Source organism: Loxodonta africana, unplaced genomic scaffold (assembly GCF_030014295.1).
Source record: "Loxodonta africana isolate mLoxAfr1 unplaced genomic scaffold, mLoxAfr1.hap2 scaffold_49, whole genome shotgun sequence".
NCBI classification, from domain to species: domain Eukaryota; kingdom Metazoa; phylum Chordata; class Mammalia; order Proboscidea; family Elephantidae; genus Loxodonta; species Loxodonta africana.
The window spans coordinates 1,043,145-1,065,244 of NW_026975207.1; the positions used below are offsets into that span (position 1 = coordinate 1,043,145).

General features: G+C 42.0%; 1 long non-coding RNA gene across 9 annotated transcripts in view; it reads left to right on the plus strand.

The window, feature by feature from the left end:
• Window positions 1-20,146, plus strand: part of LOC135229747 (uncharacterized) — a 471,035-nt gene extending 450,889 nt beyond the window's left edge. For 5 of the 9 annotated variants that reach the window (XR_010320438.1, XR_010320430.1, XR_010320437.1 and 2 more), the window contains 2 exons: window positions 8,064-8,143; window positions 8,919-9,340. This is a non-coding gene — a long non-coding RNA (uncharacterized LOC135229747). Of the gene's footprint in view, window positions 1-8,063; window positions 8,144-8,918; window positions 9,341-14,426; window positions 14,543-20,129 lie in introns of those variants that run through there. The other 4 variants (XR_010320428.1, XR_010320427.1, XR_010320434.1 and 1 more) reach the window with 4 other exon arrangements.
• Window positions 20,147-22,100: the final 1,954 nt, after the last annotated feature.

Below are 22,100 nucleotides of genomic sequence, written 5' to 3' on the forward strand. Positions count from 1 at the left end.
TGATATGTCTGATTGAAAGTGCGTGGGTTTTTACAAAAACCATGGAAGTGCTCTGTTTATGTAGTTACAATAGAAAACAGGCACAAGGAAATGGAGACTAGTTATGTATGATTAGAAATGGAGACTAGTTATGTGTAATGAGAACAGAACTTGTTAATGAAGAGATAAAAAAAAAAGATGTATTAATAGAATGTACCCCTTCACTTTGGCTGGAGAGAGAGATGGTAAAATTGAGTTGTTTTCGCCTACTGATTTATAGATTCTGTATATTTAATTGAAATGTTAGTCTTTCGGGAGTCACAAATATTTCTATTGAGATATAATTCACCGGCCATAACATTGCCTTTTATAATGTGCAGAATTCTGTGGTTTCTAGTGTATGGACAGAGTTGTGCAACAATCACCACTGTCTAGCTTCAGGATATTTTCAGTACCCTGTAAATAAACGCCCTGCATATTAGTAGTCATCCTCATTACTCCTTTCCTCCAAGACGTAGCAGCTGCTAATCTACTTCCTGTCTGTGTTGGTTTGTCTGTTCTGGATATTTCATGTAAATGGAATCATGCACCATGCGGTCATTTCTGTTTGGCTTCTTTCACTTAGCATAACGTTCTCAAGGTTTGTCCATATAGTGCCATGTATTAGTACCTGATGCCTTTTAATGGCTGAGTAATATTCCATTTTACGAGTATACCACAGTTTATCTATCAGTTCATGACTTGGGGATTCTCTCCACATTTTGGCTATTTATAAATAATTCTACTATGAAAATTCTTTTGTAAGTTATAATGTGAACGTGCTTCAGTTGTCCTGGATGCATACCTAGGAGTGGGATTGCTATGTTGCATGCTAACTCTATGTTTACCTTTCTGAGCAAGCACCTAACTGTTTTCCAAAGCGATTGGATCATGTTACATGTCCACCAGCAATGTATGAGGGTTCCAGTTTCTCCACATCCTCACCACTTGTGTTGTCCATCCTGTTGATTTGAGCCATCTCAGTGGTTTTGAAATAATAGTGCGTTTTGGTTTTGATTCACATTTCCCTAATGACTAATGAGGTTGAGCTTCTTATCATGTGATTATTGACCATCTCTATACCTTCTTTGGAGAAATGTCTATTCAAATCCTTAGCCTACGAATTTTTCTTCAGATTTTTGCCTGTATTTTTGCTTTCTTCATATAGTTTTTGATATGCCTAACATCTATATCTGTATCTTACCACTTTCAGCCTTCGCATCTTTGGGATTTTTAGATAATCTTTCTCTTTTACCAACAAAAAGCAAAACAAAATCTCTCATAGTTTCTTCTGAAATTTGTATGGTGGCATATTTTACTTTTAAATATGCGATCCTTTTGGAATTTCGTTTCCTGCAAGCTATGAGAAAAAGGGTGAAAATATTTTTACAGGTGATCTAAATGATTACCAAATTGCAGCAAGCACTCCTTTTTGCCTTTTTGCATAAGCCATATCTTAACTGCATTTTCCATATTCCATGTAGAAAAGCATTTTTACAGAACGAGGCCTATCATTCCTAGCGATTTAATTTTAAGGTTTTGCTTTGCTGCAATAGAAATCCCTTCTATACCTTATCTACACTACACACCTGTTCTCATAGCCAATAAAAATTTTGTGTGAGTAGGACTCCTGTGAATTTATAAGATGAAGTTGAATTTTATAACTGGTTCCATGTGGTGCAGCCCAGCAGAAGGACAGACAGAAGCAGTAGCTCCAGAGGGAACAGAAGCTATAAGAACATGAGCCTCCAGAGATTTGCTGCTGCATTTCACAGAAAGCTCTAGACTTCTCTTTATAAGCTTATCATGATATATGGCCATCACCTTAGAACAGACGAGAATAGTGCTTTTTAAGTGAGGCATTCAGGACAGAACTGGAGAAAAATGTAGAAAAAAATCCTAATTCAAAAAAAAAAAAAAACCCCAGAATTCTAGCTTGACAGAGACTGGAGAAACCCTGAGAATATGACCCCCAGACATCCTTTTAGCTCAATAATGAAGTCACTCCTGAGGTTCACCCTTAACCAAAGATTAGACAGGCCCATAAATCAAAATGAGACTCCTGGGGCATACCAGCCCAGGAACAAGGACTAGAAGGCAGGAGAGGACAGCAAAGCTGGTAATAGGGAACCCAAGTCTAAGAAAAAAGAGTCTTGACATGTCTTGAAGTTGGTAAACAATGTCGTAAAACAATATATGTCCTAACTGTTTAATGAGAAGCTACTTTGCTCTGTAAACCTTCATCTAAAGAACAATTAAAAACAAAAGTTAGGCATTCAGAAGGAGGGTGTTCATTTCTTAGCAGATGGTTAGACTTATGTGTTCTGGTGAACATATGTACCCATTTCTATTGGGTATGTATCTAGAAGTGGAATTGCTGGGTCATAGAATATATGGATGTTCACAGCTTTAGTAGATATGGCCAAAGCATTTTTAAAGTGGTTGTACCAAATTGCACTTTCACTAGCAGTAGATTAGAATTCCAGTTGCTCCATGTTCTACCAAATAGTTGGTATTTCCATTTTTTTTTTATTTTAGCCATTCCGGTGTGCAGGGTTAGGATCACATTGTGAGTTTTTATTAGAATTCCTCTGATAACTGATGTAGTCCCTTTCCATATGTATGTTGGCCATACAGAAATCTTTTATAGAGCGCTCAAGTATTTACTTGTCTTTCTATTGAATTCTCTTTTTTTTTCTTTATGAATCATCCTTTGTATATTCTAGAACCAAGTTTGTAGTAGGATGTATGTATTGCAAATAACTTCTGCTTCCACATGAATTCTCCCTTGTAGCTTGTCATGAACTTTCAAATTAAAAAGCATGCCTTTTACAAAAACAGGGAAATGTATAGAGACGAAAGTTTATAAGGGTTCCCAGGGCCAGGAAGGAGGGAATAAAGGGGTGTTATTGCATATGGAAACTGAGTTTCTGTTTACAATGATGGAAAAATCACACTGATTAAGGGTAGGGTTCCACAGTCGATTAATGCAATTCCTTTCAATAGTGTGTACACCTGTACAACTCGTTCACTTGGCAAAGGTTGTGTGTTATATTTACATCAACAACAAAAATGTGTAGCTGCTGAGGCAAAATAATAGTACTGAACTGATGAGATGTATTCTTTTATTATTCTCTTCTCTATTTTCTCATTTGTTTTCATAAGAAGTTACTGTTAAAATCAAAGGAAACAAAACGTTTGCATGATGAAAGTGGACAGCAATGTCTGTTCCACCCATTGTGTCCCTCTGAAGTTTAAATGAGGAACTACATGCCTCTAGCAGACGCCCAGCTACTTAGCACTCAGGAAATATTCATTTCTCCCACTCCTCTGACTCATGGTCTTCTCCCCTTGTTTATTTGCTCTTTTCTGTTTCCAACTGGCTGCATATGACCACCAGGCTTCCTGACTCCATCATTCTGCTTTCCATACCAATGTTATTGTAACCTTGGGATCTTGGGCAGTGGTGAAAGTTACACACTGTCCCTGCTATTATGAAGGGGACAAGCCCGTGTGGGTGGGAGGGGCAGTGGGGAAATTTGGCCTAGAGAAAGGACAGACCACCTTCCAGGAACCACAGTGGACTTCAGACAGCTTTGTTGGCTGTGGTTCACCTGGCCAGCTTGTAGGCGTCAGGGTGCCCTAGGGCTCAGTGTTTAGTCCTCTCTCTCTATTGACACTCTCTGTCTGGAATGCCTCAGTGTGTCCACAGCCATCGGTCTGTAGCTGAGAATGTGAGATTTACACCTCCAGCCATTTCAACTACTCCTGGGTCCAGACTTATACTCAAATATCAGCTTAAATCTCTGTATCGGCCTCTTCCTGTATAAAATGTGCATTATAATGGTGCATTCCTCATAGGGCTATCATGCAGAACAAATATCTTAGGAAAGGAGAAGCCCTTACAAGAATCCTGGCACCAGTGCATGTACTCAGTAAGTGTTAGCTGTTAGTATTATTACCTGACATCTCCATGTGGATATCTTAACAGCTATGCCATGTTATCAAGCCCACGAAACAATTCTGGTCCCAACTCCATTCCACACTTACAAATGAATTTCCCAAGGCTTCAGTGATGGGAGTCTGTGTGTTTTTCCACACAATGGACATGGGTATGAAAGGTTGGCCAGGGTCTTCATAATAAGCTGCTCCAAAGTTCATATGAGTGGCCATTGAGACAAGCTACAACCAACTAATGCGGGAAAAAAATAGAACCACTCTCAGCTGCTCATGCTAGTATTCTCAGTCCAGAATATCTGGTGAGGGCACTATTATGGACTGAATTGTATAACCCCTTTTTTTTTTTTTTTTTTTTTAAGAGGTATGTTGAAACCCTAACCGCCGTACCCATAAATGTGACCTGATTTGGATATAGGGGATTTTAAAATTATATTAATGAGGCCATACCAGTGTAGGGTGGGTCCTAAACCTAGTCCCTTCTGAGTTATAAAAACAGCAGAATAGACACAGACACACACGGTGGGAGAGGAAGACAGACAACGGAGCAGGTGCATCTACAAGACCAGGAACACAAAGGGTGTCTGGAAGCTGCTAGAAGCTGGAGTAGACATGAGCCATGCCCTGAATTCAGGCAGGTAGCCTCCTGAACTGCGAGAAAATAAATTTTTATTCTCTAAAGCCACCCAACTGTGTTATTTTATTTTTTTTTCATACGGCAGCACTAGGTAACTAACACACATACCTGTGCTTATAAATCCAGCCCGGTGTAAAATAGTGCTCTCCCCTCCGTGGTGTAGCCCACCTGGATCCTGCTGTTTCCCTGTCAGTGTCCTCTGCTTTCACTGAGAGCTATGACAGAGTTGCCTTGATGCTGCTGCAGAGACATTCACTTTATTTTTTACTTTGTATTTATGATTAACTAATATTAATTCTAATTTTTTCTATGGTTTTTAAATTTTTCTGTGGAGACATTCCTATAATCTATGAATAATGAGTTACACGTTTTCTTTTTCTTTTTGTACTCCAGTGTTAAATATTTAATAGAAATAATGAGAGAAAGCATCTTTATTTTATTGCTAATTAATATTAAAGAGAATGTCCCACATTTCACCAGGAACTATCATGCTAGTTGTAGTTTTCCACATTCGGGAACTCCTTTTCTGTTCCGTGTTTGCTCAGAGTTCTTATGTCTCAGTGTGGTTGGATTTTATCACTGCCTTTTCACCGTCTCTTGAGGTGAACCTATGTCTTTTCTTCCTTAACCTACACATGTGGTGAATTGAATTATTAAACCTTTAATGTTCACTCAAGCTTGCATCCTTTAAATAAACCCCCTTGATCATGGCATATTACCTGCTTTATACCTTGCTGGATTTCTTTGCCAGCATTTTAGGTAGGTTTTTTGCATCTCAATTGCTTAGTGTGCTTGTCCTGTAACTCCCCTTGTACCTTCCTTTTCTAATTTGGTATCAATATTAAAGTGGCCTTAGGGAACAAGTTGGGAAGCATCTCATAGTTTTCTCTTCTTTATTGACTGTGTACAAGATGGAAATGATCTGTTTTTTGCATGTTTGCTGGAACCTGCCTGAAAGTGATCTACCAAACCCAAAACCAGTTGGCCATTGAGTTGATTCCATCTTTGTAGGGAGATCTCGAACTACTGACCCATTTTGTGTAGTGATTAAAGGCCTCTTCTGATGCTACTTTACTTAGAAAAATTTCCACTGCATGTTTTAGGCTCTTAGGATTTCATCTTTAAATATTATGTGGTTATCTCTGTTTTCCACCTCATCCAGGTCAATTAATCCCAGATTTTCCATTTTCCTGAAGTGAGAGTGTGTATCTACTCCTGGTACCAATTCCCTAATCTAAGGCTTATTTGCAAAGAAAGATACAACCCAGCCTCCTTGACTCCATAATGTGAGGTTACAGTCTCATATTATGTCATTTTTTTTTGTAGTTGTTTTTCTGTTTTATTATTTTTTTCTTTTACATATTAAGTAATTGTTCTTTTTCTTAAATTTTTTTATTTACTTTTTTTTTCTTTTTTCATTTCACACCTATCTAGCAGTTTTAGGAAACCTTGTGGAGTAGTGTTTAAAAGCTACAGTTGGTAACTAAAAGGTTGGCAGTTCAAGTCCACCGGGCGCTCCTTGGGAACCCTATAGGGCAGTTCTACTCTGTCCTTTATGGTTCCTATGAGTCAGGATGGATTAGACAACAACGAGTTATTGGTTCTAGTGGTTTTAAGGTTGTGCATTTCAGGTTCAGGTCTTTAATCTAGCTGAGAACCGACTCCGGGTTCAGTGCGGTGAGGTGCTCAGTTGCATCTGTGCATCAAGAGAAGGCGCCTCAAGAACTAGGGAGGGGGTGGCAGGGATGCTCAGAGAAGGGCACCCGGGAGAGGTGCGGGGTCCTGGGCAGCCCTACCACAAGCTGGTGGGGAGCAGGAAAGAGCTGGCTTCAGGAGCCTTTTGTGACAGTCCCAGCCCACCCAGCCCCACCTGGACCTCAGACCCACCAGTCTGGCAGGTCCCAACAGAACACGGGGAAGCCTAAGGCCATAGAGGGCGAGACCCAGGGTACATACCTGAGCCTGATCACAGCACATATGATGAGATAGGAGGGCAGAGGAGGCATATGGGGACTTGGGTCCAGACAGTGGACACAGAAGGGTGAGAACTTGTGGTTAGCGTCAGGATCCAAACGTGGAGGCCTTCGAGATGCACTTCCTGGAGGAGAAGGCAAAGCCACAGAGGCCACACTGCCTGGCACTCACCCCGTCCCCTTCCCAGGGCCCCAGACTGGACTCACCGCCTGTGCTGCCCTAGGAGAGCTCCCCTCTTAGTTTGAGGAGCAAGAGAGCCCGCCCTGGTCTAGGCTAGGGAATTTACTTCCTCTGCTCTCATCATGGGTGTGAGCGGACTCTTGTCTGCACAGACAAAAGATGAATTATCAAAATGAGCTCAAGACTCCAGATTTGACTTAGATATCATAAATTAAAACAGAGAAATACAAGTTTAGCAATAAGTGCCTGCCTGGAGCCCAAGTTGCATTAAAAAACAAAAAAACCTGAACAAGATCCAAGAGGGAGTGAGTGATTGGAGCCTCCTTCTTTTGCCACCCTCCTGTGGTCCCAAGCTTTCTCTTTTCCCACCTCACAAGACTGTAGCAACTGCTCTGAGATTTTTAGAATAAAGATACCCAGGAATATCACTGCTCCCACCCTGTGAGGATTTCCCCAGTGCTCGGTTAGACTAAGACTGAAAATCCTCCAGAGGCTTCCGGGTCCTGTGTACTGGACAGTCAACACACCGAGGTTCCGAGCCACTTCATTTTTCCTGCAATTGGGCATGACCCCAGGACATGTCTCTGAGAATGCTGACACTTCCAGAAGCCAATGACCCTCTCACTGAGTTTCTCTCTGTCTTGGTCTCAAGATCAGTCAGGACAGCTTGTCACCTCAGGAGTGTTTCTGTTGAAGGAAACCTAAGCAGAACTATGGGTTTGTCCCTCACACCCTGCAAACCTGCCTCCTCTGAATGGGGCGAGGAGCTACTGAAACATTGAAATCATTAAAACTAGCAGAAGCCACAGCCCATGGTACTGGGAGAAAACTGGGAGGGAGAGAGAGCTGGAGAGGTATAAAGACCCAGTTGTGAAGGCGACCAGCGGCCAAGATGTCCGAAGCCACAAAGCTGACAGAAGCTGAATGGCCTCAAACCTGCTGCTCCTGAGCCCATTTCTTTTTTCAATGGAAAAAGCCTTCCCCTGCTCTTATGTGACTGGGCTGGAAGGGCCTTTGACTTATAACATGAAGCAGCCTCCAGAGCCTCTTGGGGCAAGTGATGGTCAAGGAGGCTCTGCCCAATCCCACCCTGTCCTTCCCACTTGTCAGAGGACCAGGAATTTCAGTCTTCCAGCTCCTGAGCTGATCTAGTGACTTGTAACAGGATTTCACTGGACCTCCAAACTTTGAAAGATGGGAAATACTGCCTGGGTCCTGGTCTCATTACAGAACTTACATACAAGAGTAGTTTGGGGCTTGACACCTGACATCTCAGCAAAGGTTTCTGTTTGTTTAGGAGGGAAGAGGTAAAAAGAAGGCAGTGTCTACTATGTTCTTTTCCGCGTGTTTAGGAAATCCTCACGAAGACGCTCTCAGGTAAGGAGTGATGGGAAATGCCTTGGTTTACTCTTAAACTTTGCCCTTGAGGCATTTTCTTCATGGAGGGCATGTAAAATGTTGTCCATTCAAGGAGGCACTCTAATTCTTATGGAGACTTTGTACAGAATGACTATGTATGAAAACTAAACTTGGTACTTCAGCAAAGAGGTTACTTCTCAGGGAAGGCCCATGGGGAAGTTTGTACCAAGTTCTGTGGTGCTGCCATTATTCCAAGGAGCCCTGGTGGTGCAAAGTTTAAGTGCTTGACTGCTAACCGAAAGGTCAGTGGTTTGAACCCACCCAAAGGCTCAAAGGAGTAAAGATCTGGCAATCCTCTCCCATTAAGATTAAAACTCAAGAAACCCTGTTGGGACAGTATTGCCTTCACTCTGGGCCTCAATGACTCAGAAACCCACTCGATGGCACCTAGCAACAAGAACAACAAGCCATTGCTCCCAATGTGCCTGAAACGCCTGTCTGGGGAAGGCCGGCCTTCAGAGCCAGCTCATGGCCACATCTGAATTGAGACTCATTTTTTGTTACCACACCTTATTTTGGGTCCCAAAATTTAGTTTCCATTTTATTCACCAGACTTGACTACAGACATCTTTCAGATATTGTCAAAATTAATTCTATTCTCTAAATAATGATTTTCTGTCAAGAGTATGTTCCCAAGTGTTTCCAAGAGACTGGAAAAACTTTCCAAAGAGTCATGTCCAGCGCCATTTTGTGCAGTGACTACAGTATTAACACAGTATATTTACCCACATAGTTCCCATGTTTTCTGCTTTCCTGAAATACGGGTGAAATTCCAAGTCTACCTCCTGAAGCACTTCCATTAGCGTCTCGTTTGGGAGAAGTCTGGTGGCGATGAATTCTCTCAGTTTTCCTTCGCTAAGAATGGCACTATTTTTTCTTTACTCCTGAAGGTAATGATTGGATATAGAAATCTGGGGTAATGTTTCTGATCTTCAGTGTTGAAAAAATGTTTTTTCACAACATTTCAGCCTCTGTGGTTTTCTGATAATGAAGAAAGAGTCAGTGAAATTATTTTTCCCATGTGAAATCTATTGTTTTCTCTCTAGCTTATTTCTGGGTATTTTCTTGATCTTTGTTATTCTGCAGTTGATTATGATGTACTGTATTTTTGTGCAAATAGTGCACACATTATACATATTTTTTGCCAACTGAGCCTTCCCCTACCCGGGTACTCGTATGAGAATGGTGCCTAATTTTATTTATTTTTTTTATATGTTGGTGTAAAAAACTAGCACAGCATGCTTGCAAATATGCCGGTTTGGGGGGAGGGGAGCATGTGATTTGCAAAAAACACGTAACACAATATTTGCATAAAAATATATTTTCACATAGAATTCTTTAGGATTAACCTGTTGGGGTTTGCTGACCTTCTGAAGCTGTAAGTTTACGTCTTTCATCAAATTTGGAAAGTGTTTGCCCAGTATTTCATCAAATGTGTTTTCCTACAGCACACATTTTCTCCACTTCTTCTGGAGTTCTAATAAATAAACAGACTTTTTCTCTAATTCTTGAGGCTCTGTTCATTTTTTTCCATATTTTTTCTCTCTTTTCAGAGTAAATATTTTAAACTCATCTATTTTTTTCTCTGTCATCACCATTCTGCTGTTGACACTATCAAGTGAATTTTATTTCTACCATGTATTTTTACCATGTAAAATTTTCCTTTGCAAATAGCACCTATTATCTTTCCATTTATTTAAAAAGTGTCCCTGTTATTTCTTGGAGAATGATTAGAATAGCATTTTAAAATCTGTGTCTTATGATTTCGAGACTACAAGTCCTCCCTAATTTTATGAGAATTTTTTTCTTTTTTTTCTTTTAGCAGTCTATTGACCCAGTTATGTTCAGGCTCCAAGTTCTGTCCCATCTTCTGTATTCTATGGTTCAAATGTTAGTTCAATTTTTGAAGGCTTTGCAGCTGTATTCAGATCTAATCTATGTGAACGCCACTCAGTCTGGAACCTTGATGGCGTTCTAACCCATAGTGCGGCTCTTAAAGGATTTGATAATGCTTCTTAGAGTCAGGGCAATGCAGATGCATCTGGGGGTGAACCAGGAGTTCATGGCAAGTCTGCAGAATCTCTTTCTTGCACCGTCTCCTCTATTTCTCTGCTGCTGTCTGAGTTCTGAAGGAGTGCTTTCCTGGCCCACTGGCAGGAATGCTGGGGCTTTAATCTCTTCATTCTGTCATTCACATAAGTGACTGGTTCTACCTATGGGGCCAAAGCACTGGATGGACAACCAGCCAAAAGGCTGGCAGTTTGAACCTGTCACAAAGCGCCTCAGAAGACAAGCCTGGCGATCTGCTTTTGAAAAGTCTCACCCTTTGAGGTAGAATTGACTAGGTGCCAGTTAACAGCAAAGAGAGAGAAAAAATATATTGGAGATTCCTCTACACTCGTTGGCCCTTCCATACTCTGGTCAGAGAGAAGGACTCTCCTCTGCCACAGTTTCAGGTGTCTGCCCACCTGCCCACCTGCCCGTCTCTCTCCTTTACGGACCCTCTATCCCATTTATATGAGAGAGGGCTTCTCTTGGAGCTGTTTCTGTCCACAACGGGTGTGCAGCTCTGGGATTTGGGCTCATTTAATTTCATCCTCTGGAATGTTCATACTCTATGTTCTGGTTTCCCGCCACCTCCCCAATCCACCTTCAACAGTTTCCCTTGCAGATTCCTCAGATAGAGTCCCATGCATTTGTCCAGATACTTAGCTGTCAGATACCAGCATAGCCACGGGGGAAGTGCTGGTTGTGGTTGAGGGGGGAGGGAGTGTACACTGAAGGAGCTGCAAGACCTGGCTGCCTTGTGTGAGCAGGACGGGGGTGTGCTGAGGGACGTGTGCTGAAGGTGCCGAGTCAAGGGGAGTTTAATATAAAATTGGGTCAAGGAGAGTTTGTTGACAGGGATTTATTGCCGTAGCAAGGGTTCTGGAAATGGGTTTAATATGCTGTGGGATTGCTTTTGGAAGGTTGGAAAAGGCAATGTCCCAAATTCTATGAAATTGAAATGCCAGACCTACTGTGTCGGGTGTTGGAAGAAGAAATAAAAGCCTCCAATATGTGGGCATGTCTGAGTTAGTCTTCTATAAGACCATTTCTTGGAGGTCCTGAAGGACACCCATTTCATCAAAAGAATAAGGAATGTGGAGATGAGGGGAGCACCAGCAACATGGAGCTTACCAATATGTATCCTTTGCAGGGGGTCCCTGGGTGCCACAAACAGTTAAGTGTTCTATACTAGCTGAAAGTTTGGTGGTTTGAACCTACCCAAAGGCACCTCAGAAGACAGTCCTGACGATCTGCTTTTAAAGGATCACAACCTTGAAAACCCTATTGAACACTTGTACTATGGCCACATGGGGTTGTCATGAGTCAGAAATGACCTGATGACAGCTAACAAGAACAATTCTCTGTAGGCTCAGGTTTTAGTGGAGGCTGGGCTGCCTAGTAGCAATGTAAATCATGGTATCCCAGCTGAACAGAGGCCAGGTGGAAGTACTTAACTGTCAGAAACAATTTGTGTGTAGATTACCATAAAGGTCAGTAGCTCAGAGTATTAGTTATCTATTGGAGCATAACAAATGATCCCCAAACTTATCAGGTGTGAGATAAATGGAAAAATATTAAACCCATTCTTGTAAATTCGGAACTAGACAAAAATTTTTGGTATCACTCAACATAGTTTTTAGGTGAAGGAATAAACTAGAAAATTTAAATAACTAGTACAAGTATTAAAAGAAATATTTAAAATAATGATGATATAATTACATACCTGTATAAAAGACAAATGCATCGAAATCAATGGTTTCTCTCCAGTATAGAATAAGGGTCTAAATTTGGCACGGGTGGGAAGGGCAGACCGTTCTCTTTCCCCTACTACTTGACTGTACCACACTTTGTCCAAAACTGTAAAATATTTAGCAAAACATTGTTTTAACGAGAGCAGCAAAGGACCTCTATGAGGGAAAACAGTGTATTAAAGTACATAAAATGAAATGGGAATATATGCAAAAATATGCCATATTTTCAAATGGAATGTCTTGTCAATTAAATGGAGATCCTTAAAAGTAATATATAAGTGGAATGCATTTCCAGCCAGAATATTAAAATAGTTGTTTTTGAACTGTATAAAGTAATCATATGGTACAAATAGTACAGTAGATAACAAAGAATAGATAACAAAGAATATTCCTGTTGTCACGAGACTTGGAGGCGATTTTTGACTCAAAGCGATCCCATTTGACTGCCCCATAGGGTTTTCTAGGTCGTAATCATTATGGGAGCAGAACACCAGGTCTTTCTCCCTTGGAGCCACGTGGTGGGTTCGACCTGCCAAACTTTCTTTGGGTTAGCAGTTGAGCACTTAATCGCTGCAAAACCAGGGCGGTTTTACCAAAGTAAAACATGAAAAAGCAGGATAGTAACAGGTGTCTACCTCTTCAGGTAACAGAACAAATTGATGTTACATAGCATAGAAACTGACAAGTCGACCAATGAAACAGAAAATCTGTTAAGAAGCCACAATAACTTACAAAGGTCATATTTCAAGAAAATTATATTTATTTAATAAATGGTGCTGACTCAAGTGATCGTTCTGGGGGACAAAGCTTGCAAAAATGTGATACACAAATGATAGATTTGGAAAATCATGTGAAATGGAGATGACAAGGCTTAATAACCATTTCCATTTTACACAGAAGGATAAAAGTTAAGCACTTGAACAATGAGCAGTGAATTCAAACAGATCATTCAGAGTAAATCCACATGCCCAATAAACATAGTCCAAGTTAAGAAAATCTCAAACTGCCAGTGAAACTGGCACATTTAAAAATCAGCACCACCTATAGCTGGCTGGGCTGTGGGGAGAAGGATACCCCAAGACATGGCTGGAAATGTGCATTATGGCAGCCTCTAGGGGAAAGACATGGCCAAGGCTCTGTACTTTTAACATTCTTTGAATTGGAAATCTCACTCTGTGGAGTCTATTCCACAGAAACAAATCCTATAGTATAGAAAGGATAGTTATTATTAATATGACCAAACTTTGACTGTCCATTGATGGTGGAATGATAGAGAACTTATGGTAAAGCTACATCCTCAAGAAAACAGGGAGTCCTTAGAATGAAAAAGAGTTGTAGTAGTTGAGTGGGAGAAATCTCTATGAAGTATTATGGAAGTATTACTGAAACAATCAAGGTGCAGAGAAATGTATATAAAATGAGCACATCTGGGTTAAACAATATCAATTGTTTGAATATGCTTGAATACCTGTTGATGTTTATGTGTGTGTATAAATGAGAGGACGAGGATACATGTAAGTCTGTGTGTGCTTGTTTAAGCAAGGATAAGAGAGACTGCTTACCACATTGTTAAAGTGAATTACCTTGGATTCACTTGTGGGAAAGAACAGGAGGAGGAGAGTTAGAACATGCAGGAAGAGTGGACTTAAAAAGCATGGATGATAATGTTTCCATTTTAGTGGTGTTGTGTATGGACAAATAAATCTGTCTTGAGCAGAGAAAGCCAGAATATTCCTTAGAAGTAAGGATGGCTTTGGACATGTTATCAAGAGGGAGCAGTCCCTGGAAAAGGACATCATGCTTAGTAAAGCAGAGGTCCAGGGAAAAAGAGGAAGACCCTCAATGAGATTGATACAGTGGCTGCAACAGTGTGCTCAAATATAGCAACGATTATTAGGATTGCAATGACGGGGCCGAGTTTTGTTCTGCGGTGCCTAGGGTCACTGTGGGTCAGAACTGACTTGATAGCTTGTAACAACAACATGTATAAGTCCGGATAAAATGTACTGAGTTGCTATCATCTATTTAAATTATTCATGTAAGTTAAACACCCAAAAATATAGTGTTAGTGCCATATCTAATGACTTACAGAGAATCAAGGTAGAATGTCAAGTGAAAGAAGGGGCGAGAGCAATGTGGGTAGAGTGTGACCAGGCTTCCATAAAAGCAAACACCCCAGCAGATGTACTTGTGTACCTGTGACTGTGTATATGTGTCCCTGCAGAGAAATGTAGGGAAGGACACACGTGTGTCTATTAACATTGGATACCTTGTGGGAGCGGGAGCAAATTACATATGAGGGTGGGACCCTGATGGAACTTTTTTGTCATACAAATCTGTAATCTTGCAAATGTAATAAAAAACAATTTCAGATCTTGGAAATTGATAAACATCATAGATACATGTATATTTTAACATGTTTCGTTAAATATTTTAAATAGGTGAAAATTCTCTATAATGACAGACAAAAGATTTTAATCACTGGAAGGAGAGCACACCACAGACAGTACTAATCAGATCCAGTGGATTTCTTCTTGTTCTTGGAACCAGTGAGCTCTTCTGGTCTCTATAACTGGAAATGACCAAAAACAATTTTGGGAAGTCAGTAGAGTTACCCCTCAAACACGTTTGCAAGCACATGTCTACAGCTAAATGTAGAAGGCTGGACACCATGTGCGATTCACTAGGTAACTCATGGCGCTCCAGAAAATTCTCTTTCCTGGATGTGCTGGTACCACCTCCTCCCTGCCTTGACCCACTGTATAACCCGCCTTTGTGCATTCAAGACCCTTTTCAGGTCTGAGCCGAGAGCATAAAAGAGGACATCAACTGGGAAGGTAGCTTTTAAGAAGAAAGATGTTGATCAAAAGACTTCAGAAAGCAGTACCTCCCCAGCCAGCCTCTCCCCAACCTGGGAATGCCAACCCCTCCCACTCTGATACCTCTGAGAATCTCTGATTTTTCGTTTTGGATCCTTAGGAGACTGCAGAATTTACCTGGCCTGAACACCATGGCTCTTCTCTGCCTGTGACCCTCTCCCTCACAGGAGCTGTCTCTGTCACTCTGAGGCATACACACAGGACAGACTGTGGATGGAGGTGCCCATCCTAGAGGCCCTGCCCTCCTTTCCTCTGCCCTCTGCGGTCTCATCGCCCAGAGAGATGGATACATCCCTGTCATGTCCAGGGCTTCCCCACACCTGGCATTTGATGTTGTGACTGAGACTTGGTCTTTTTTGTCCACTGTTGAGTCTGGTCCTGAATTTGCCTCTTCCCATCCATACCTCTGGTCAAATGTGTTCTCACTGTTCTCCCCAGGTTCAGAAGCCTCTCCTCTCTTTTGCTTCTTTCATCTCAGACGGCCTTTTTCTTCCAGTTCTTTGACCTCGGGACAGGTCAGATTTGACCACAGGAAAACAAAAAAAAAATTAACAAGATTTATTGACGTGTCAAGAACCGGAATGTACAGCTTTATTTAAAGGAGAAGAAAAAGTTCCAAAGCTCTGCCCCTTACCCGAGGACATACTCTACAAGAAATACCCTGCAAGTGCTGGATCAACTCTTATCCAGAAATGGTTAACACCCAGGGGGATTTTTCTACACCACCTCCCACTTACATTCCCCTAATGAGGCAACAACAATGCATCCTAATCAGAACCCCAAATTCACCCTAGGAGACCAGAAGACATGGCTGGGGTGAATTCATTTTCCTTCACCGGGCCCTCCTCTCCTCCTGCCAAGCCCTACCTCTTTCTCTGCCTGTATGCTGCTGGGAAGGGACCCAGAGTCCTTGGTTTAGGGCTTTATGCCCACTGCTCACCTGCAGGCAGGTTTCCTGACACTCTGCCATCACTCTGATTCCTTCTCCTCCGAAGAACTCACTGATACCCCCTTCACCATCACACCTCAACAGGGTCCCCCTTAGCCTCCCAAGTCCACTGAAATCCCATTTCCCTTTCCCTACTTACGCTGTGCTCATCCTTAGGGTCCCAAGGCCTCACCATCAAGATGAGGCCTGTCCTGTCCTCTCCTGGGCCAGGGGAGCCTCTGAGGGGACCTGGCATCTGTGGTCAGCTATCTGGGGCTTCTTCCATCCAGATCCCCCTTAGGGCTGGAGCTCTTTGTGCCCTTGGGGTGGAAGGGTGGTGGTCACAGGGAAAGGAGGGTATGATCTTCCAGGGGAGCTGGGTGAAACGAACCTGAATGGAGGTCTCTCCTGAAGGGCCCACGTGTCCAGCCCAAAGGCCCTGCTCCTCCTAGTCCCAGGGTGCTAGCAGGTCTTCAGGTGCTTCCCCCTCTGGCCTTGGTGCTGCGCCTTCTGCAGCCTGGCCTGCCTCTTCAGCCTGTCCAGCTGGTGCCTCAGCCTCTTCAATTCTTCTCTCTGCTTCTCCAGCTGCTCCTCCAGGCGCCTGCAGACCTCTCTCTTCTCCCTCACCTCCCTCTTCTTGGAGGCCATCAGGTAACGCCTGGCCAGCTGGTGGCAGTGTTGGGGCCTTTGCTGGACTAAGCGTGGCAGCTGCCTTTCCAGCAGCTCTTCAAAGAAGACCTGGCAGCTGAAGCCCTGGCTCACACCATGCTCCGCGTGCACCACCAGGACCTCCCGGGACTCGAACACGCAGCAGCAGGCCACGCAGCGGAAGCCGTGCTCACGGGTCACCAGCCACTCCGGGGTGGCTGCGCGGGGGCTCTCCCCATCCTCCTCCCCTTGGTCGGTGGGGTCCGGAGTACAGATCTGGGGCCCCTCCTGCCAGGGCTCCAGGGTGCAGACCAGGGATTCAGTGTTGGCCAGACTGGGGGCAGAGCCGATGGTGCTCTCCTCAGAGAGCTCGGCCTCAAAGACCTGGGGCATCTTGCCCAGGGGGGCAAAGGAGGTTTTGGTCTGCCAGGCGACCGCCACCCCCTTGACTGTGCGCACCTTGGTGAAATATGCGCACGTGACCCATCGCTTCTCTGAAGTAGCCCTGTAGCTGGAGGAGTGCAAGGTCTGCTCTGTGGAAGATGAACGAAAGGAGCTCTCGGATGGTTTTGGAATCTTCCTGGGCCTGAAACTTGGGCTTTTTGCTTGGGATGTTGTTGACTCTTGTGCATTTTCCTCTTGGATAGAGACCTCTGAGAATAGTAGATTTAGTTGAGCTTTGAGGGTCCTTATCCTCACCTGTGACCCCAAAGCTTTGGTCATAGGGACCCCTGGAGGCCTTTACATCACTACATCCTCCACCTTGCAGACCCCATGGTTTCTTTCTTCTTCCCCAGAGACCCACCACCCTTTGGGGGCACTGCTGTGGAAGACAAAGTCTCCATTGTAAAGTGGCACTGTTTATGGTAGTTCATTTTTTAAGAAGTTATTTTTCTTTAATTCCACATTTATTGAATTCCAATGAGTTTGTTCCTTTGGAACTTAGAAATGACCTCATTCCCCTGAAACTTCGTAATAAATGTGTGACGTCATTGAAAGAAGTTTTCTATGAGGGTTTTTTTCTTAGTAAATTTGGGGTGTAAGCACTCAAACAAGAGCAATGCTCACCTCTTTTCAACCTCTTTTACTGAAAGGCTGTTTTACGCAGAAGTTATACTTAAAGAGAAGAATGCGTATATTTAGTTAAGACTCTTACATGTATACCTCTTTCTTGTACCCTTCTTAACCAAGCTACAGTAGAGGATTAAAATTGCTTTTCTCGGAATAGAAGCCCTTGTCCTTATTAGAGGAACTCCTTCAGTGTGAGGCAGAAAGAGATGTCCGTATCTGAGAACCTGATGCCAGAAACCTCAGATAGACAGCACACAACCACCTTAACCGGGTGTGTCTGGGTGGGTTGCCTATGTCAACCTAAAGGTCTGTGTATGTTTATGAATATGTGGGAAGGACTGTAGACTTCAGGATCCAGAAAGAGATAGAGCTAGGGCGTGTGTGTTGGATGGAGGGAAAGCTCCAGAGACAAGATCCAGAGACAGAACCTGCCAGCAGTGTGTTAGAGGGATACAGAGACCAAGGAGGGAGCAGAAAGCAGGGCTCAGCCACTGAAAGGCAGAATGGGGCAGCAACAGAAAAGACAAAGGGGGTACACTAGTTGGAGAAAGGATGGAGAACTGGGAATGATAGCAGAAACTGAGGTTAGCTAGTTGGAATTTGAAAATTCTTGCTAGGCTTTGAAAACATCATGCTGATTGAAGAAAGTTAGTCACAAAAGGACAACTACTGTATGATCTTACTTATATGAAATAAGCAAATATATAGAAACCGAAGATTATTGGGGGTTGCCAGCTGTGACAGGGAGGTGGGAAGGGCCTGAAATCTTTCACTGTCTCATCTCATGCTCTCATTCTTAATCTCTTTATACTTTCTATACTTTTTCTTTTTAAATTTATAACATTTCTATTACTTAATCATCATATATCTTGAGTTTTAAATACAAAAAAAAAATTCAAAAAAAGAGAAATGAGTAAGAGAAGGTGCCACTGTGCAATACTTTGTGTCAGCCAGGCATCAGGGAACCAGAGTGACAGAATGCACTTCTTCTTTGCGGAAAGCTTGAGCAGAGTCACGGCAGCTACAATGACCATGTCATACAGACACTCCAGTAAAAGGTCTGGTTAACTAGAACTTTGGAAATTGGGTGAGGGGGTAGAAAGGAATGCATAGTAGAGAAACTGAAGATATATATATATATATGTATATATATGTGAATTAAAATAACTTTGTGTAGCTAGTAATTGGCAATGATAATTCATCGTGGATTTCTGAGCAGAAGATCCAGGTAATGATACCTGACTTCGAGAAAGTTTGCTTTGGCATTATTGTGCACAGAACACCCAAGGAAGAAATACAGCTCCTCAACGGGAGCAGATGCACTGCTTCAGCAAATCTTAGGATACAAATTTAGAAGAAAAGCATCATCTCCCAAAGGTCATAAAAGTTGTTTATGAGTCTATATTAGATTTTCTTTTATTTTTTTTTATTGTGCTTTAAGTGAAAAGTTACAATCCAAGTCAGTTTCTCATACAAAAACTTATGTACACATTGTTATGTGACCCTAGTTGCTCTCACTACAATGTGACAGCACACTCCTTCTCTCCACCTGTGTTCCCTGTGTCCATTCAACCAGCTCCTGATCTCCTCTCCCTCCTCACCTTGACTCCAGATAGGAGCTGTCCATATAGTTTCATGTGTCTACTTAAGCTACGAATCACACTCCTCACCAGTATCATTTTATGTCCTATAATCTTTGTCTGAAGAGTTGGTTTCAAGAATGGTTTTAGTTTTGACAGACAGTCTGGGGGGTCATGACCTCTGGGGTAACTCCATCTCAGTCAGACCATTATGTCTGGTCTTTTTACTGGAATTTGAGGTCTACATCCCACTTTTCTCCTGCTTCATCTGGGATTCTCTGCTATGTTCCCTTTCAGTGCAGTTATTGGTGGTAGCCAGGCACCATCTGGTTTTTCTGGTCTCAGGCTGATGGAGTCTCTGCTTTATGTAGCCCTTTCTGTCTCTTGGGCTAATATTTTCCTTGCGTCTTTTGTGTTTTCCATTCTCCTTTGCTCCAGATGGGTTGAGGGCAATTTGTGCATCTTAGATGGCAGTTTGCTAGCTTTTAAGACCCCAGATGCCACTCAACAAAGTGAGATGCACAATGTTTTCTTAATATGCTTTGTTATGCCAATTGACCTAGATGTCCCCTGAAACCATGGTCCCCAGACCCCCGCCCCTGCTACTCTATCCCTCAAAATGTTTGGTGGTATCCTGGAAACTTCTTAGTTTTTGAATAAGTCCTGTTGTGCTGACTTCCCCTGCATTGTGTGTTGTCCTTCCTTTCACCTAAAATAATTCCATCTACTATCTAATTAGTGAAAACCCTTCTCCATCCCTCCCCACACTGGCAACCATCAAAGAATGTTTTCTACTGTATTTAAATCTTTTCTTGAGTTTTTATAAAAATGGTCTCGTACAATATTTGTCCTTCTGTGACTAATTTCCCTCAGCATAAAGCCTTCCAGATTCCTCCATGTTATGAGATGTTTCATGGATTCATCGTTGTTCTTTATCAGTGTGTAATATTCCATTATGTGAATATACCATAATCTGTTTATCCACTCATCTGTTGATGGGCATCTTGGTTGTTTCCATCTTTTTGCTTTTGTAAACAGTGCTGCAATGAATATGGCTGTGCACTAATCACTAAAAAGAGCATTTCAAGATCTATCTGGAAGTACAACACTGCCGCTGATAGCATAATATTCATACGCCTACAAGGAATACCAGTTAATACAATCTATTCAAATTTACACACCAACCACTAAGGACAAAGATGAAGAAATTGAAGATTTTTACCAACTTCTACAGTCTGAAATTTATGGAATGTGCAATCAGGATGCATTGATAACTACTGGTGATTGGAATGAGAAATTGGAAACAAAGAAGGATCGGTAGTTGAAAATATGGCCTTGGTGATAGAAATGATACCAGAGATCACATGATAGAATTTTGCAAGACAAACGACTTCTTCATTGCAAATAACTTTTTTCCACAACATAAACAGCAAGTATAAGCGTGGGCCTCACTGGATGGAATACACAGGAATCAAATTGACTACATCTGTGGAAAGAGATGATGGAAAAGCTCAATACCATCAGTCAGAACATGGCCGGGACCAACTACAGAACAGTCAACTGCTCATATGCAAGTTCCAGTTGAAGCTGAAGAAAATTAGAACAAGTCTATGAGAGCCAAAGTATGACCATGAGTATATCCCACCCGAATTTAGAGACCATCTCAAGAATAGATTTGACATGTTGAACACTAATGACTGAAGGCCAGATGAGCAGTGGAGCGACATCAAGGACATCAGACATGCAAGGAAAACAAGAGGTCATTAAAAGGGCAAGAAAGAAAGAAAAGATCAAAATGGATGTCATAAGAGACTCTGAAATGTGCTCTTGAACATCTAGTAGCTAAAAAGAACAGAAGAAATGATGAAGTAAAAGAGTTAAACAGAAGATTTCACAGAGTAGTTACAGAAGACTAAGCAAAGTATTATAATGACATATACAAAGATCTGGAGTTAGAAATCAAAAGGGAAGAACACCGTCAGCATTTCTCAAGCTGAAAGAGCTGAAGAAAAAATTCAAGCCTCAAGTTGCAATAGTGAAGGATTCTACAGAGAAAATATTGAACGACTCAGAATGTACCAAAAGAAGATGGAAGGAATACACTGAGTCACTACACCAAAAAGAATTGGTAGATGTTCAACCATTTCAGGAGGCAGCATATGATCAGGAAGCAATGGTACCGAAGGAAGAGGTCCAAGCAGTACTGAAGGCATTGGAGAAAAACAAGGCTACAGGAATTGATGGAATACTAATTGAGATGTTTCAACAAACAAATGCAATACTGGGAGTGCTCATTTGTCTATGCCAAGAAATTTGGAATACAGCTACCTGGCCAACTGACTGGAAGAGATCCATATTTATGCCTATTCCAAAGAAAGGTGTTTCAAAAAAATGCAGAAATTATCATCAATATCACATGCAAGTGAATTTTTGCTGAAGATCATTCAACAGTGGCTGCAGCAGTGCATTGACAGAAACTGTCAGAAATTTAAGCCAGATTCAAAAGAGGACGTGGGAACAGGTAAGTCATTGTTGATGTCAGATGGATCCTGGCTGAAGGCAGAGAATATCAGAAAGATGTTTGCCTGTGTTCCATTGACTATGCAAAGGAATTTGACTCTGTGAATCATAACAAATTATGGATAACATCACAAAAAACAGGAATTCCAGAACACTTAATTGTGCCCATGGGGAACCTCTGCATAGATCAAGAGGCAGTCATTCAAACAGAACAATGGGCTACTACTGCATGGTTTAAAGTCAGGAAAGGTGTCCATCAGGGTTGAATCCTTTCACTATAATTATTCAATCTGTATGCAGTACACATAGTCCAACAAACAACTATATGAAGAACAGAGCATCATGATTGGAAGAAGACTCATTAACATCCTGTGATATGCGGATTGCACAACCTTGCTTGCTGAACCTGAACAGGACTTGAAGCACTTACTGATAAAGACCAAAGACTATAAAGACTTAGGTATGAATTACACCTCAACATAAAGAAAA